General features: G+C 38.1%; 1 protein-coding gene and 1 long non-coding RNA gene across 6 annotated transcripts in view; one reads left to right on the top strand and one right to left on the bottom strand.

Moving 5' to 3' along the window:
• Positions 1-18,835, bottom strand: part of ESR1 (estrogen receptor 1) — a 209,219-nt gene that overhangs the window by 185,496 nt on the left and 4,888 nt on the right. For 2 of the 5 annotated variants that reach the window (XM_088142113.1, XM_088142151.1), the window contains exon 1: positions 5,541-5,582. The exons of 1 other annotated variant lie outside the window; for it this stretch is intronic. The gene's annotated coding sequence lies outside the window, so the exon portion shown is untranslated. Of the gene's footprint in view, positions 1-5,540; positions 5,583-8,712; positions 8,803-10,802; positions 10,942-18,835 lie in introns of those variants that run through there. 2 more of the 5 variants (XM_088142129.1, XM_088142136.1) reach the window with 2 other exon arrangements.
• Positions 9,582-16,854, top strand: LOC112541175 (uncharacterized). Its single transcript, XR_003085212.2, has 3 exons — positions 9,582-9,712; positions 11,927-12,023; positions 15,134-16,854. It is a non-coding gene; the product is annotated as an uncharacterized LOC112541175 (long non-coding RNA).

Genomic DNA, 18,835 nt, shown 5'->3' with positions numbered 1-18,835 from the left:
CGATTGGTTCAAAATAGGGAAAGGTGTACGACAAGGCTGTATACTGTCACCCTGCTTATTTAACCTATATGCAGAGTACATCATGAGAAATGCCAGGCTGGAAGAATCACAAGCCGGAATTAAGATTGCAGGGAGAATCATCAACAACCTCAGATATGCGGACGATACCACCCTAATGGCAGAAAGTGAAGAAGAACTAAAGAGCCTCTTGATGAGGGTGAAAGAGGAGAGTGCAAAAGCTGGCTTGAAACTCAACATTAAAAAAACTAAGATCATGGCATCTGGACCCATCAATTCCTGGCAAATAGAAGGGGTAGAAATGGAAGCAGTAACAGACTTCATTTATTTGGGCTCCAAGATCACCGCAGACGGAGACTGCAGCCATGAAATTAAAAGACGCTTGCTCCTTGGGAGGAAAGCTATGGCAAGCCTAGATAGCATATTAAAAAGCAGAGACGTCACCTTGCCGACAAAGATCCGCATAGTCAAAGCTATGGTTTTTCCAGTAGTAATGTATGGCTGTGAGAGCTGGACCATAAAAGGCCGAGCGCCGAAGAATTGATGCCTTTGAACTGTGGTGCTGGAGAAGACTCTTAAGAGTCCCCTGGACTGCTAGGAGGTCAAACCAGTCAATCTTAAAGGAAATCAACCCTGACTGCTCATTGGAAGGATCGATAATGAAGCTCAAGCTCAGATATTTTGGCCACCTAATGCGAAGAGAGATCTCTTTGGAGAAGACCCTGATGCTGGGAAAGATTGAAGGCAAAAGGAGAAGAGGACGGCAGAGGATGAGATGGTTAGATAGCATCACTGAAGCAATGAGCATGAAACTGAGCAAACTCAGGGAGGCAGTGAAGGACAGGAAGGCCTGGCGCAATATGGTTCATGAGGTCACGAAGAGTCGGACACGACTTAACGACTAAACAACAACAACAAATGAAATTAAAGAATATAATGAAAGTTAATATTGGAATATGTAATGATATCCAGTCTTGGAAAATCAGATAGCCAATTTAAATGACAAATATACTTCTTATCACCTAGGGATGAAATTAATCTATTAGACATTTTTGTTTCACGTTTACAGGACTCCCCAAAGAATACTTTAAAGAGGATTATCTGAATTCTTGCACTGGCATTGCTGGAAATGTGAGGGCGTTTTAACACGTGATCTGGTCCTGTTCTCTTTCGGCTCCATTTTGGTCTCAAGCTATGGTATATCTTAACACAACTTTGGAAGAAAACATAGTTGTTAAAGATATAAATGTGATGCTAACTATTTGTGGAATTTCGTGTTCAATTAAGAACTTCAGTTCTATCAAGTCTGGAAATCAGCTAAGAGAATCATACTATGAAGGCAGAAGGTAAACAGTACTGCAGGTGTTTAAGAGTAGATTCTTGTTAATTTTAAAAAAAATTACAGTGTAGAAATGAAAAATGGAGCATGAAAAATGAAAAATGTTGCTATACTCCTTAGATTTACTAATAGGTTTACAATACTAAGTAAGGTGTATATTCACAGTTCAAGTAGATTTTTTTTAAGGTTCATACATGTTGCTTTCTTTTTGCCTATATTGTTATTGTATTTTATTTTTGTTTGTTATTAATAGTTTTAAATTTTTAAAAGAACCAAATATTATCAGGAATCTTTTTTTCTCCACCCTTTTCTCTCTTGGGAATTACTCCTCTTAATAGCCTAAACTGATTCCTTGCAAACAGCTTTTGAAATTTGGTGCTATAAAATTAGATAAAGGAATTTATTAACTTAGCCTACTCATGCTGTACAGTGTTTTTGAGAGAGCAACAATATAGCAGTTGAATTATACTTGGTACAAGGGTTAATTTTGTATATCCATAACTCAACACAGCTATGTTTAGAACAAGAACACATGGTTGCAGTCTAGCTACAGGTGTCCCCAATTTAAGAACAAGTTCCATTACCAAAGTCTGTCCTTAAGTTGAATTTGTATGTAAGCTAGAAAGTATTATTGTTTAATACTGTAGAAGTAGTATTGTGTAATTAACTCAAACCATTGTGTATTTAACTCGAATCAGTGTGTATTTAACTTGAATTTTGCTACAATAGGCTCCATTCTTAACTGTGGGCTGTCCTTCAACTGGGCGTTCTTAACCCAGGGACTACGTGTACTGTTCAAACTGAAGATAGTAGAATTAGGCTAGGCACAGATTCAGTGTTTCCAGAAAGTTGGAGAACCATAAATTTAAGGCTTCAAAGAGATCTTAGAGATCATGTAATCTAACGCTCTCCCCACTTGCAGAAATCCACTACTACAACATCCCTGATAAATGGCCATCCAGCCTCTCTTTTAACATCTCTGATGAGGGAGAGCTTACTGTTTCCCAAGGCAGTATGTTCTACTGTTGAGCAGCTCTCACCCTTAGAAGCTGTTTCCTGATCTCCATCTAAAATCTACTCCCATGTCATTTAAATTCATCATTCATGGGGTAATGTTCCTATAGCATAACATGTACATTACATCTATGCTACTTTCATTTTTGGAGAAATTGAGATGTAAAGGTTGATTCCACAAATGAATGTATGACTATTTGGTAGCTGTTGATCTGGGTCCATTAATCACTTGTGCCAAGCAAATAATAGCTTGTTTTCCAACTTTTTAAAGATTTTCTTTTTCACTATAAAGCAAAGGATACATAAATGAGCATATAATGCATTTATCAAGATAGAACAAGATGACTTGCTTCCCTGCAGCACTGCCCATTTCAAGAGCCACTGAAACTGAACAGAGGTTGCTTTTTCTATTCAGTACCGAAACCAACATTGCCAAGGGTATTGTATTTTTTAAAGTTTGTTTTTCCATTTCTTTCTACAGTCCAGTTTTTATCTTCCTAATTCAGAGCAGTTATTATGAGTCTATGCAGATGAGAAATACATACTTAAACAAAAGTATTCTGAATATTTTATCTACATTTTATTGTCCAGGATAAATAAATTACAGATTTCTCTTACCCCGAAACCAAATGAGACTCTGGGAAGGAAAAATATCCTGTCAGGGAAATAGAAGAATGCCCCTAGCAGTCCTAAGATCAATCTAAAGTTCTCACTCAAGTACAAATGGTCAGGTTCACATGATCCTAATTTGGACACATAATGCTGGAAAAGGTGGAAGAAAAGAGAAGAGGATGACCAGCAGCAAGGTGGATGGTTTCCATTGCAGCGGTGTTGGGTACACCATTGGAAGACCTGAAGGAACAGGTTGGGGACAGATTATCCTGGAGAAAAATATATGTGATCACTAAGAGTTTTTAACATTATATTTTATTCTGCTACTATGTGGATAACGAAAAGCAAGTTAGAAATATTTTGGAAAAAAAGAAGGAAACGTTATGTATTATTTATTCCTTTTCCAATTTCATGTGGGAGATCAGTGTTGCCACACATTTTATCATTATGTTTACAATCCTGTAAGGTAGGATAGATATCTAAAGTGTAACAACAAAATACACTTACATGTATTTTGGCATTTTAAGTTTTGAAATTCCCAAGTTTTTAAAAACTAAGCCCTTGATTAACAAATAAGCAAACCATCAAATCAAGGTTTATCAGATTTATAACTGCATTTGATAGCAAAACAAATGCTTGGCAAGTGGCAATTGTCAAGCTCTTAGGCCAGATTATTAGGGGGGATTGGGGAATTGTCTGAATGAAAGTAACTCATCCTGTACATCAAAGAAAAAAAGAAAAAAAATCTCACTTTCATGAAATCAGGCAAATCATTTTAGATACATTGCATAGCTGCATAATTGCTTTTGTCCCTGTCAGTTACAAAGTAAAGCAAGCAATTATGCAGGACACCAAAGATTCTGACTGCTACGAAACTACTATTTGGCTTTGACAATATTACTGTTTTTTGCATATATTCAGGATCATTAAAACTAGAAAAGGTCTTTTAAAACCTCCTGCATGCTGACATCTGCCCCCAGTAGGCAATGCTGCATTTCCCTGTTTCCTCCACCTCTGTATTTCACAGCCCGGGGCCAGCCCAAAACATTTTGCTCCCTGAGGCACAGCAGCAAGTGGCGCTCCCACTGATCTAAATTAAGGTATAACATCCATGTCACTAGTAAAAGAAGCAGAGAGTCCCATAACAAGCTGTCCCACCCAAGCTTTAGAGATAGAACAAGCAAGAAAACTTTGCTGCCTTTTTTATGTCACCTCAAATCTGCTGTTTAGGGCAGCCCCCCCCCCCCCCCGCTTCTTAAAGGTAGGGTTAGCCTTCCTTAAAATGCAAGTGACAATTCTAGAAAAGCAATTTTTGTTGGGACCCATGGTCTAGTGACTGCTCGGTCTTTTCCATTATGTGCTAAGGACAGAACATACAAACATTACTGTAGTTGCAAATAAAGCAGTGTTCCTTAATCACCTTCAATGGTACAAAGTGTATTATCTTAATCCAGTGATTCAACTAATTCCTAACATCACAGAGCACACAGAGCAGAAGGTATCATCTACCTGAAACAATTTCTGTTTTTATAGACTTAGCCACCTTCTTATTTTTGCCAAAGGCAGTATCTCTGTAAGTTTAAATATATATATATATATATTGCTTCACATAGAATGTCAGTCCAATAAAAGATATCACATCATCTGTTTCACATTTGGGATTCAGAAAATATTGAATTGTATTTGAAAGCTAATAGCAGTAGGTTAAAAAAAAAAAAGCTAAATGCAAGGAAATCTATTTGGGCAGATATATCATTTCAAAAGACCAGTGACTATCAAAAAGGGTTGTGATTGCTTTTCGTACAAAAACATATATGAGCAGTAGAAGACTATCAATTTGAGAATATATCAGAGCAAATAAGGAGGAACTCCCCCACAACACACACACACACACAGCAGTGTAAGATGTTGTTGTCTGCATTCACTGTTTGCTCTAGACAAATTCTGTAATTTTTATTCCTGATATAACATGTATTATATGAACACAAAAGTTACATTATCTTCAGATCTGATATTATTTCTGTACGTTTCTCTTAAATTAAATGTGCTAATAATTTAAGGCCAGAGTTTTGAAGCCACTAAGAAATAAATCGTTACCAATTTTATCAAAATAATCCTGATTCCAACTTCACGTGCAACTGGTTAAGATTAGATCATGGGATTCTTGTTGTAACCATTTCCTCTCTTGCTCTTAAGGTAGGGAGGAGGTGGGGGTGCCTGTCACACAAATGCTTGGCAAGTGGCAATTTATCAAGCTCTTAGGCCAGATTATTAGGGGGGATTGGGGAATTGCTCAAATTGGCACTTCTCTGTAAATCACAGCTTCTGAATCACATTCCTTTTTTTAAACAATCAGCCACATTGCAAAGACACAAAAAATACCATAAGGAAAAGTGACAGTACGATAAGACTGTTCAAAAGAAACAGTGTAATTCTTCCTCTGAGCACCATGAGTTGTATTTAGCCTAATAAAAGCTAGGAAAGTCATAAAAAGGTAAATCGAAGGAGCCGTGAACCCGAAGAGCAAAATGTGAAAAGGCTGAACTATTTGACTTACTTTCATCTCAGAAAGAAGTTTCCATTCCTCCTGCTGTGTTGCAATTGGCTGGCAGGGTCACATGACCTTGACAACTAAAATAGAAAAGCCTCACCAAAGGGAGACTGAAGCAGCGGAATGCCGAGGAGGGAAAATGTATAAGAGTTTCAAAAATGTATAAGACCTGCAAACCACATGGACCTGAACCTTAAGAGTATCTAAAAGCGCTCCATCACTGCCCTGAGCAATGTCTTTCTAAAACTCCTGTTGGATCTCAACTTCCAGACTTATGTTCGTCCCATCTGAATATTGTATTGTCGTTGCAGCAGAAGTTTTGGAAGCCTGCCTTATTGTCTGCCTGAAGTTCACGCAATTGATACAGCTTAATGGCACAGCACTCCAGGAGAAACTACTCAAATTACTGTACAATCACTCAGACTATAACTAGCCAAGTTACAATGACTGCACAAACTCATACTGATTTGGCCCCTTTGCTGCTTGTGAGAATGAGCAAATTTCAGAAGTTTCCTATCTTAACCAAATATTCTCTCTGACAAAATTGCCCACTTATTGAGGTCATCTTTGGAAGGCCCCTCATAATGTCCAAGCCACTTTTGAGGTATGGTGGTTGCAACCATGGAAGGGTGCGGCTAAAATCTGAAACTTCCTTCCAAGAGATGCCCTTCACGCTTCAACTTCTTTGCAAAAACTTAAGAAGGCCATGATAGTTAATTTTCCTTGCTGTTTTAATTAGTCCCTGTTTCTAATATTTTTTATTGCTGGGTGCTTACTACCACTGCTATTTTGCATTTTATCCTGTGCTCTTTTGAATGTTTAACTGTTTGGTGTAAGCTTGGAGAATAGATTGGATAAAAGTAATTCAAACAGAATTAATTTAAAATTATTCATGTTGAGATTTATTTTTAATTTTTAATGTGCTAATTTAAAAAAATGTACAAGTGCATGCAAAATTATTAAAGAATTACCACATACACACACACACACATAACAAAAAGAAGACTTGGAAATTATAAATGGAACTCCAGAAACAGTGGCTGATTATTCAAAAGGCTTTTTCTTTGCACCTTCCTTAAAGCAAACAAACAAAACCACTTAATTTCAGCACTGACAAACTCTACATACTAACAAATTCTTACTGCAGATCAGGTATAGCTTTCTTCTTCCAGTGTGGTATAATTTTTTTAGCCAGTCCCCATACCTAAAAAATCCACAGTTCTTCATAGATTCCAAATACTAGTCATCCTGAATAATATTAACAATCCTGTTGATACTAGCCTAAAATACAATCATAACAGGACAAGACTAAACCATATTGGTTAATATTCCAGTTCCAGAGATGCATCTTCAACAGCAGGTTGATTACAATCAACCCATATTAAATATACTCTGAACTGTCCAGTGCACACAAACTTTTGTTTTGCGTATTAACCTCATTTTAAGAAAATATGAAACGGATTTCATATTGTTTAATGCAATCTTCCATTGATTTACCATTCAAGCTTGTTATTCAAAAGTCTTGCAAATAACTAACATCAATTTCACCAACTTCTTTCAGCTGAAGTTAATAGAATGCCTTCTCCTACTTCTGAAAAAGGCACAGATAAATTTAGGAAAATATTTAGGAAAATATTAAGCAAATATTAAAACTACCTTCAACAGTAGAACAAGCAGCTCTCTATCTGTTCCATGTCTGCTTTTTCCTCTTCTCAAGGTTGGTACCACCTCACCCCCCTTACTATCAATATGCAACTATTTCACTCTTGCTGGGAAATAAGATAAAAATTCTATTATTCTATTTTTCAAAATTTCAATCAAGGCCCATGAAAACATAACGTTCCTACTGATCATTTAACATTTTTCCCGATATAGGCAAAGAACAATAGCTTCAGGTTGTTCAAAGTATCTGCCGAAACAGACCTACATCAGTACAGGTGTAAACAAACCTATAATGCAAAGCACAGCAGCCGCTGGACATTTATCTAGATTCAGGTTGTTTAGTAGCTAGCTAAATATTTATATGGTATATCAATATCCCAAGCACAAGCTAGCCAAATTTGAGTACTTTTAAGCTGAAATATTCATGGGTTACATTTTGGGGTATAAGCCTCATCTTATTTATATATTGGACTGATATCCTGCATCAAAGCAGTGTAGTGTCCTATTTGTCCTCAGAACAGCAACCCTGTGGGGTAGGTTGGGCTGAGAGACAGCGACTAGCCCAAAGACACCCAGCTTCCATGGCAGAGGGTGGACTAGAACCTGGGTCTCCCCACTAGTAGTCCAACTCCTTAACCTCTATGCCACAATGGCTTCTTGGAAAGACACCTTCTCTTCCTCCGCTTAAAAAACATTTGCTGCCCATTTGAAAGTTGAAGCGCTCCCTTGAAGATCCATTGAATTCAGCGAGGGAATTCAGCTTACAATTTAAATCTTTATCACTGAAATACATTGAACTAATCTTGCTGCTCTTTTAGGATGAATCGTACCCACTAGTAATTTTATATTACAGCTAACTGAGCAGCTACAGTATGCAGTTACAAGAGAGAACTTTGACCCCCAGTCCGTGGCTCTGAGATTGTTATCAGATCTTACTCTGAAGCAGTCATCTGTGTCCAAGACCTATTACACACTGTCATGTGTTTCTATGGTTGTTTACCCAGAAATAAATGCCTCATCTGACTTCGTCCACAGAGTTCTGAGACTAGAGAGAATTCTAAGCAACATCTAGAGGATTGAATGCATACATAGCAGGTGACTACAGATCATATTTAATGCCTCCCAGTATTAAATGTAAAAGGGGGGCTCCCTGCAACAAAGAGGCATCAGAACTGCACTGCTAATGTTGCTCCCAATGTTGCCCAGTGGAGTTGGGTGGCCAATAAATTTAAATAAATTATAAATTATTGTTGGTCACACAGTCGGCCAGATGTTTAGACTGGATTTGGCATTTTTATCCACCTGTTGAGTCCTTCCTAAGGACCTGGGATAGACAGATGTTGTTGTTTGGTGGTGTTAAAGGTATCATCGTGAGCTGTAAGCTGTTCCAAGTAAAGTTGCCTTTTGCAATTGAGTGATGGTGATTTTGTCAATGCCGATGGTCTTCAAGTGGTGCTCCAGATGTTTAGGGATTGCACCCAAGGCACCTATTACTATTGGTACTATCTTTGCTTACTTTTGCCACAGCCGTTCTATCTCTTCCTCTTCCTCTTCTTCTCCTCCTCCTCCTCTTTCTCCTCCTCCTCCTCTTCCTCCTTCTCCTTCTTCTTCGCTCCACTCTTCCTGCTTCCATATACATTGGATTAGTGACAAGAACACCAGTAAGCATCAGATCCACCCATTCTGGAATACTGAAAGCTTAGACATGGAAGCCAATGTGCCTGGAGATATCTCTGCATGGAATGTCTACTCCAGATGTTGTCTACCATGCAGCTATTTGGAATGGGGCAAGGAAGATGTGCAACATCAGGGCAGTGCTATGATTTTCCTGCCACTTGATTGCATAGACTCCATTTCATGTGCTGCTTAGACATAACCTAATAAAATCAAACACCTGGAAAACTATTATTTCTCCATTTTCAGTGTTAGTGTTCACCCACTGATTTAAATATGCCACTGGGAATACATTCATACATATTTTTTTACTTCCATCTGTTCTAGCAAAACAAGATCTATTAAAAGATACGTACATATGCTTGAAACCTTTTTTTCCTAAGTCATTTCCATGCTTGAACCATACTGTAAGTTATTCATTGTTTAATGCAGAGATTAACATGGCTATTTTTTATCCTACCTAATTAATTTGCTCTTCATTCCACCTAACATAAACAGCTAAAAAGGATTTTTTCCCCCTTGCTGTGCGTGCAGAGATAAGCTGAAAGGGATACACTTTGGGGAAACACTTCCATTAGCTAAAGAAAATGTCACCTTTTGGGAGTGGTGTTGGAGGAGACTGCAGAAAGAGAGGAGTTTTCTAAGCCCAATCTTAATTAGGGCAGGAAGCAATACAAACAGCAGCAACAGGGAGTGTGTTAGAGAACATCTCGCTCTCTAGCCACCACTTATCTCTATTACACAGAAAAATTTCAGTCTGCAAATGTGCTGAATCATTTCACTGGAATTTAGCTCTTAGCTGCTGCTCAGAGAACTTAAAAAGGAAACTGCAAAACTATGAGGTAAGACCGTTATAGGGGCTGGACAATCAGTGGCCCCTGACTTGAATTTTGTACACCCCAAAGCTTCCAGGTTTGAAGTCCCCAAATGGCTGATTTCCTACAAAGCAGTATTTAATATGCTATTGCAGGTGGTGGTAGGTGTTTAACTTTGACAGGACTTGTCTGGACTTTGTCTGGACTTAGAAGCTAAGCAGAATTGGGTTGCTTCGTGCTTAGATGGGAGACTACCAAGCAAAACCAGGGTTGAAGCTAGACTGGAATTTTTTTTTTTTTAAGTATCTTAGACAACAGCAAACTACTTTAGCACTATTGCCAAAAATACTACCTCAACATGTCCAGGAACCTACCAGGAGTCAATTCGACTCAATATTTTTTAGTTTAAAAACAAAACAGGACCTAAAATAGATCTATTTTACCACACCTATTTTGAGTTCCAAAAAGTTCCTCCAACATCTTCCTCCCAAATGATGTGAAAATTCTGAAATGCCCCTTCTGCTGCCCCCAGGGGCCAGAAAGTAATACTAGAACGCAGACCCTGCCTAGACCAAAAACCTTTGCCTGCTCCTGCCCCATGGTTTCAGAATGTACTTTCAAAGTACTGTTTTCTCTGAACAGCATTTTTAGAGAAAACCTCAAGAAAAGTTAAAATAAGAAAACCCACAGGATGCAGAGGGTTATTTGAAAGCTCTCTTTCTTGGATGACTTGCCCAGTCTGAGTCCAATTTTCAAAATCAAGAATTATAAGAAACGAAAAGAAGAACTCACCAAACATTTGGACTCAGCAAAGCAAAAAATGGGTGCCCCTTCTACTGTCAAGGTTTCTCCAGGATTGTGGGGTGCATTGTGTTTCTATCTGAATGATCGTAATTTTTGTACATTTTCACTGATAACTATCAAATAGCCTGTGATTTAGGCTAACCGCGTCATATTTTTTTTACAATAGACGAGTGGCTACTCATAGTAAACAACAACAGAAAAACCACTGTAAAACACTCTTCCACACCATGCCAGAAACAATTATGTAAAGCATACCTTCTAATTAGAACACCATATTGTTTTTAATTTATACTTTTAACTATAAGCCTCTCACCTTCATCCAGAGGCTTTCCTGTGCCCGGGAAGACCGTCTTTTCTTTCACTTTATTGCTTAACCCTTGAAATAGTCATGTACTTTGTTCTAAGCTCAAACCAGCCATGATCAGACTTAGGAACTCCTTACCAATATAAGAGTGGAATACTTCGGCTGGTATCTGTAAGTCTTCAGAAATAGCGGGCAGAGACAGATCAATTTATAAGGACATCCAGGATGTTATCTGCCTTTGCAGGCCATTAAAGCTTTCTTATCTAATTATCCCACCCAGCACCTCTCTCCCTATTGCCAAGAAGAAGCAACTGCTTTTTTCCTTAGTACTATGTATTAGTATTAGCATTATGTATTAGTACTATGTAGAATTAGAAAACACATAGGTCTAAATTAAATGTGATGGATCATGTATCTCTCCTTTCAACATAGAGATGGAGAGAGAGACCTCAGCTATATAAACCTGTCCTTTTTTCAAGGGCCACTACTATTATTAAGCAGAGAGAGACACACACTTGTGCCAGCTAATTCTAAGTGTCATAAAAAGGTAGCAGGTTGTTAACTATTTAATATATTTTTATTGTAGTATACTTTGTCAAATGCTTTACTGAAATCAAGATATATTATGAGGGTTGAATGAAAAGTAACGTCTCCAATGTTATAAGTCACCAACAGATGGCAGTACTGATGCTCTAAAAGCTCAGACATGTTCTTTAGTTTGTTCACTTCACTTGGTAGAAAGTAGTTGGGAGAAAAGCTATTCTTTGTGAAAAGGAAACCTCCAATGAGTATTTGTCACTGTGCTTTAAACAATGTGCTGTAACTGAATTTTTGACTGTCCTCCAGTTGAAATTCATCATCAAATGCAGATTGTTTATAGTCATGGCTACGTTGGTCTAAGTACTAAACATTGCTGAGCCAAAAAATATAAAGATGGTGAACCAGGAAGAGCTGATTTGTGTGATCAAGAACGAAGTAGGTGACCTATGACAGCAACTGACAAGTTTCACTTAAGAAAGATTGATGAACTAATTAAAGACAATTGGTGGATTACTCAAAGGGAAAATGCTGTCAAACTTGACATTTCACAGGAATGTGTGGGTCATATTATTAATGTTCTTCAATATTGGAAGGTTTGTGCAAGATGAGTTCCTCACGTGCTGATGGCAGAAATGAAAGCTTTTGGAGTTGAAATTTGCCAACAATTATTATCACACTACAAGAATGAAGGTAAGAAATTTTTTCACACCTCCTTCCCTCCCTCCCTCCCTTCTGTCCTTCCTTCCTTCCCCAACTATCACCTGATATCAGCTGTAAAAATCTCCCTGATGTGTTATGCTTTATTAGAACATAAATATACCTAGATTAAAATCCCTGGTCAGTACCTATTTTTGTTGCAAACTAATTTGAAATTCAAATAATATGAAAACAAGGGTAATGGAAAATCAAGATTTCTGTTTCACAGTAATTTCTCTGCTTGCTTCCCAAATGGATGCTCATAGGAATACTAACTTGGACTTGTGCAGCTAGTGAAACAAAGTTAACAAAGACAGAGAATGTAACAAGTGAACTTGCTTTTGTTTCTGCACACATACATGCCAGAAAAATATTGACAAATGAAGAAATTCAAAGATGATAAACATTAAACTAGCAGGTGGTATGTTTAACCTATGGGATAAGAGTAAAGAAGCTGTACATATTTTGTTTGATTAGGAGATGACTAACAGTCAACGTGGAATCCACAAACATATACAAAGCAAGGCAAATCTGTTTTATTACTATGTTGTTCTGCTTTTGAGTGCATTGCCCACAGATCTGTATTTTGTAAGTGTGATCAGAAGCATATTTTTCATCCTTTGCCCTCAGTATTTTCCCTGTCTGCAACGTAAGATCACACTAAAACGAATACTATTGCCTATAGCTAGGGCCCATAATATGATATAAACAGAGCTTTCAGTGTGTATGACTTTTAAAAAGCAGTAGGCAGAACTTGACCCTGAGAAAGCAATTCTCTTGTTACCTTGAAATGAACTGCATAATTTCATAATTGTTTGACCATTTGATACTTTCTCCCATGTGACATTGATTTTTCTCTTTAAAGACTATCCTTCAGGCTTCATTTTATGTTACCAGCTAAAACTGAGTTAGGACATCATCCTGGATCAGTTAAACTGAGGATATCAGATGAACACTGATTGAAATAATAAAAAAAAACCTCAATTCTGTTAGAAGACACGCAGTTCAGCTAACAGGGTTATAGATCATACTGTAAAAAATCAGACCTGTCCTCTATGTATGTTTTTAAAGAAATTTTCACTTTCTTGTATAAAACTGTATGGTACAATCTGAGACTCTCAGTGTGATGAAAGGCTGCATCGTGTATTCATCTTGCAAGGTAGGAAGGTATTACTCATTTGATGAATATTCAAATCTGAACAATATAATCTAAATGTGACGGATTCCCATATCCTTCCAAAATAAATTAACTGGTCCCATGTCAGCTGAGATCTGTACCCAAATGATAAACCTCATAGTCCATGACCTGTGCTTGTTCCAAAAAAATGGAACATGTTTGGACTTGTGAAGAGGAAAAAAAAATGAGATGAAGGAGAAAGATATAATTTTGGTATCAGGTGAAGTGTTCTATGTAGCTGGATAGTTCTTCTGAATTAATCTTTTCAGATGCAAGCATAGAGTGTTATTCTGGACCAAGCAAATAATCCATCATTTCCATTACTGCCTAACTTATGGGCAGCAGTTGGAAAAGAGCTTTTCTAAAACTCTAGATGACCTTTATGAGACAAATCAGTAGTAAATTGCATTTAGATTGTATGTTCTATTCAGGTTTTTAAAGAACATCTCCCTAATGCTGTGTCATTAAATCTGGCCTAAAATTCTCTCTCAGGAATGTTTAGTTAGAATCTTTTATGAGCAAGTTGTCCATGGCAGTAGATCTTCATATATACAGCAGGATGAAGGAGATGTTCATTAAAATGATCCAGACTTCAGAGCGTACAGCTGAAATCAGTGTTTTTGAACTCAGTAATTGCATTTCAAGAATCTCTTGAACTATTTTCTACCTCTGAGTTGGTTCAGCTAAAGAAGATAGCTGTTTCAGTTTTCAAAGCTTAAATCATAGATGTCTCATTCTGGAGACACTCAATCTCACTCTCCTGAGTATTTGGATTGAATATACCAACCCAAAATTATTTGCCAAAAATTATTTGTCAAAAATTATTTGCCAAAAAGTATTTGCTCATAGTTGGCTTGAAGAACATTAAGATTTACCCTTATAAAAAAAAAATAGATTCATATCTTTTCAGAAGATTATGTACACAGAGACACACATACACACCATCATAAAACTAAAGGTTATTTGCCCAGCAATAATTTTATATCTGCAATTTATAACAAAGCTTATAACAAAGTCTTATAAGAAAAGCTTATATTTTTCCAAAGATTTCCATGATTTTGCTGCAAATATTACTTCACTAAATACTAACAACTGGAGAATTAAAATGCAAATGACCTGCAGTTGAGAGTGAAACATCATTTGGATTTGAGTTGTATCAAGATACTCCTAGTTATATGTTTCTTGCCATACATTACACTTAGCATGTAGAGCCAGGTATAAAATTGTAACCCCAAATTATCCATATTCTCATGAATTATTTTGGAGGAAAATAGCTAAGGGTATAATTCTGATTGCAGAAACAATGTCTTTGAGCAATGGCCTTCAATCTTTTTGGTCTGATGGACGGACTTGAAATTTAGAACATATAGTGAGTACTCACCCAAAATAACTCATGAGGGGCTTGACCATTCACAAAATGGCTACCATGGAGAGCACAGCCAGTTACAAAGCACTGATTAAACAGAATGCTACCTGCTACTACCTCTAAGTCCTCAGGATGCTCCTTATTAACCCTTGTTTGTTCCTTTTCTGGGCAGGTAGGCATACTTTTAAACAGCACTGGGGAGGGCCTGCCCATCATATTTATTTTCTAACAATATTATAGAGTCTCAGAAGTTATACCTTATCAGGGTAGAAGTGGAGAAATAACATCAGGTCTCCACTGGGAGACAGGTTCTTTCTGCATTTTTGAAATCTTGATCTCAGAAAGGAGTATAATTAGGACTACCGTGGATGAATAAATGGAGCTCAGGAGCTGATAAATCATAAATGGATTCCCAGATGCCATCATTTAGATCAGCAAAATCTGGCAATTTTCCCTCTTGTTGTTTGTAAAGGGAGGGAAATTTTGTGTGTGTGTGTTTTTTTAAAATAAACTCTGAAGAAAGTTACAACCATCTCTCTAACCCCATTTCTATCCTGCCAGATGCAGCCAGAAAATCGGCCGGTGATGTTGGAGTGCGCCATCTACATCAGAGTTAGGATTGATCTTCTTACTAATCAACCAAGCAACCAAGCAACTGAGGATACATTCTGGGTGACTCCTAGGGAAGTCTGTGGACTGAGAAGGAGTCTGGCCTTGATGGCATCATCCCAAAAGCAGCAAGGAGATCCTGGTCAAGAAGCTCCATTCTTGGAACTCTAGCAGGGGATCTTTTGGACCCAAGCCCATCACATTCTCCTGACTTATCCAGTAATCTTAGAGCTGGTCTGATCTATAAGGGGAATTAATTTGCCTCCCATTGGGAGCAATGGAAGGGAGAAAAAGTGACTGTAAATCCCAACAGACAGAAAGAGACAGAATATCCTGCCACTTTAAGCCTGACAGGTCGTAATAGAGTCGTTTGGCTGCATAGTATTCTTTGTCTCCAAACCATCTTCTTGCATTTTTCTGCTGAGCAAGAATTGTGATCAATGGAATATAAGCCAGGCTGATCTACAGCTCACAGAAAGATGAACTGGTAGACCAACATCCCAAATCAGTGACTAGTTACCCAGAAAGGTTCATGGAGTATAGATAGAAGAGGGTAAGCCTGCTCACAATTGTTTGAACAATTACAGAACTCTGGCCATTTTCTTCAGTGAATCCAGTGTTCTTGCTATCCATTCTGAGTTGGCCAGTTTGGTTTCTCTCTTACATTTAGGAAACAGCAGATATTGGAAACCAAATCTAAAACTTATTTACTTACCTATATTTTATCTGGCTATTCCCATTCCTTTGGGAGCTTAAGGTGGCTTACATGAAAGTATTCTCCAGATTTATTCCCTACAGCAACAATCCTGTGAAGTGGGTCGTGCTGAAATAATGGACTTGAAGTCATCCAGTCAGCTCCATGGTAAAGTGGAGAACTGAACTTGGATCTCCCCAGCTCCAACTCAAAACCTTAAGCACTATACTTTACCAAATCTGCTATCCTTTCATCTGTTGACAAGATCCTACAATTGGTTGATCTGGAATAGCAACACCTGATAATGCTATATCTATCCAGCTATGCATAGCTGTTGTAGTCCTTGGAAAACTGATGGACTATTTTCTGAACATTCCTGAAACATAAGTAGAGGTGTTGCATTTATCATAAAGCTCAGAGTAATAATTGTTTAATCAGGCCATGTATCCCTATAGTCTGAATTATCTGAGAAAAGATTCTTGATAAAATTCAGTGTTCTTGCATACCAAAATTTTCTCTTCTACATTCAGGATTAGCTCTGTAGAGCCACAAGGAAATCTGGCTCAGATTCCAGGATCTTCAGAGCTGCATTTTCAAGCACCTGAAAACAGTTCAGTGTACAAAGAGGGCATGTACACTGGTTATGTCTATATAATATTAGTCATACGTAATTGTATGTCAGGAGACAATCCATGTTTATTACTTCTCTGTTAGAGTCTCTCAATGAGACCCTTCTCAGTCTGCTGCCCTCCGGGTGCATTTGGATTACAGTTCCCATAATCTCAACTGTCCCATTGAATGTTATTGACTTAATACTCTACGTAAAGATTGAGTGCATTTATTTGCTTAGAATGGGTGTTTTAAAAAGAACCTGTCAGATTAGATATAGAAGATGATAGACCTGGTATAAGATTGCTTCCTCTGTGGATGAACAAATAATTATGTCCAACTTGCAAAAGCATTCTTTTTCTCAGCTGAATAAAAACAGGTTAAAATTAACACTTACGTGTGGTTTCTAAGGCTCCATAAGTTCACTCAGTACGTACTCTCTGATTTCTTGACTATTAACTAGGTGTCAATTTCCACAGCTAATAATAATGTGCATGTACTGGAAGCATTTCAATAAACACACATGTAAATTGAGGGGAAAATCAAGGGAAACAGAGACGATACTGCCTCTCCGATTCATTCTCCATGCAGGAGACACCAGTTTGCAGCAGAGGATCTCTTGTATTCCCAGAGGCCCTCCACGCCAATTGAAGCCCTGGCCCTCCCAAGCTTTTGAACCGCACAGCCAGCCTCCAGAGAAGGAAGACACACTTTGTTGCAGAAAGCTGCCCTCTGTACGTGGAGGGCCTTGCTAATGCCTGAAGGAGCTTATTTATAGTCTCCTAATCCTCCCTCAATTGCTTATAAAAACCTAATGATTCTCTCACATCAGACTTGACTCCTGGAGACTTCGTGCACATGGCTATGTAGTATTATTTGGCAACAATAGGAAGTGGTTTGCCTTTGTCTTTTCTGGATTTTATTTTACTTTTTTCATTTTACATCTCCCAGTTTATCTGCACCTTGGTGGTCTCCCATCCAAGTACTAAGTAGGTCCAACTCTGCTTCAGTTCTTCTCAGATCAGTCCAGGTCCCTCAGCTGAATGGGACATGAGCAGCTACATACACTCCCCTAAGAAATGGTGACATGGCTCAAAGTATGACTGATAATACAAGTTGGCCCTCTGTACTGGGCATTTGTCATGAACCTTTAACACTAGCTGTTACCAACCCTGAGATAACATATCTGATATCCTAAAAGTTACTTTTATAAAAGTGTGAACAGAAGAAAGGTAGGATTTTTCACATAGTGTTCCTGAAGGTACAGTACATCCAATGTATATTTCTGTCAGCCCTTTGAGGTAGTCCAGGCAAAGAGCAGCAACCAAGAGTACTAACACTACCTTTATTGCAAGGTTACAGTAACATAATCTTGCAGTTCTGAAAGTACCTCTCCTTCCCTTGCTTTTACTTTCCCAAAAATTAGGGAGGGTCCCTTCTGAGACATTTCCTCCACCCCACCCCTCCTTCCAACTCAGATTTCATTTATCAGACCGTTGTCTAGGCTGCAGCAATTCCTCCTGTCTCCCAAGGTCATTCCCACATACTATTATAATTTCTAACCACCACAGTTTTTTTTCAGTAGGCTCTTCAGGAAGTCACAGCCCCACAGATGCAGACATTTCAGCTTTACATGTAGAATTGTTGTTTCCAACTTCCCTTTCTATCTGGGGAAACTGTTTATTACTCTGTCAAGCCAGCAGAACCAGTGATACTACATCCCATCCCACACAAAGCATGCAAACAAAATGCAAACTCTGAGATAAAGCCTGCAACAGGATTTCATGCATTGCTGGAATACAATTCACCATGTGATAGTTCTCAGGTTCAGGCCTTAGAAAAACTTCTTATTAGAACTACAATCATTTTTCAGTGTTAACTCTTAAGTACTTTGACTAATTTATTGATTATGTGCCATCAAATCATTTTTGACTCCTAGCAACTCCATGATGATCTATCCCTAACCTGTTCCTTCAGGTCATCCAATGTTGCACCCATTGCCACTGTAACTGAGTCCATCCACCTTGCTGCTGGTCATCCTCTTCTTTTCTTTCCTTCCACCTTTCCCAGCATTACAGCCTCCTCCAGGGAGCTGGGTCTTTGCATAATGTGTCCGAAATAGGATAATTTGAGACTGGGCATCCGGGCCCTGAGTGAGAACTCTGAGTTGATTTGTTCAATGATCTATCAGTTTGTTTTCTTGGCTGTCCATGTATTCTCAGGAGTCTTCTCCAACACCAAAGTTCAAAGGCGTCGATACTCTTTCTATCCTGCTTCTTTAAAGTTTACTGTAACTTTTGCTTCCATAGAGTGTCACAGGGAAGACCATGGCTTGCAGGATTCTGATCTTT

The sequence above is a fragment of the Python bivittatus genome, unplaced genomic scaffold (assembly GCF_059951505.1).
Source record: "Python bivittatus isolate LINGU-HERP-01145 unplaced genomic scaffold, Pbiv_v1 ctg000020_np1212, whole genome shotgun sequence".
Classification (NCBI taxonomy): Eukaryota; Metazoa; Chordata; class Lepidosauria; order Squamata; family Pythonidae; genus Python; species Python bivittatus.
This window is presented reverse-complemented; position numbering and strand designations above follow the sequence as displayed.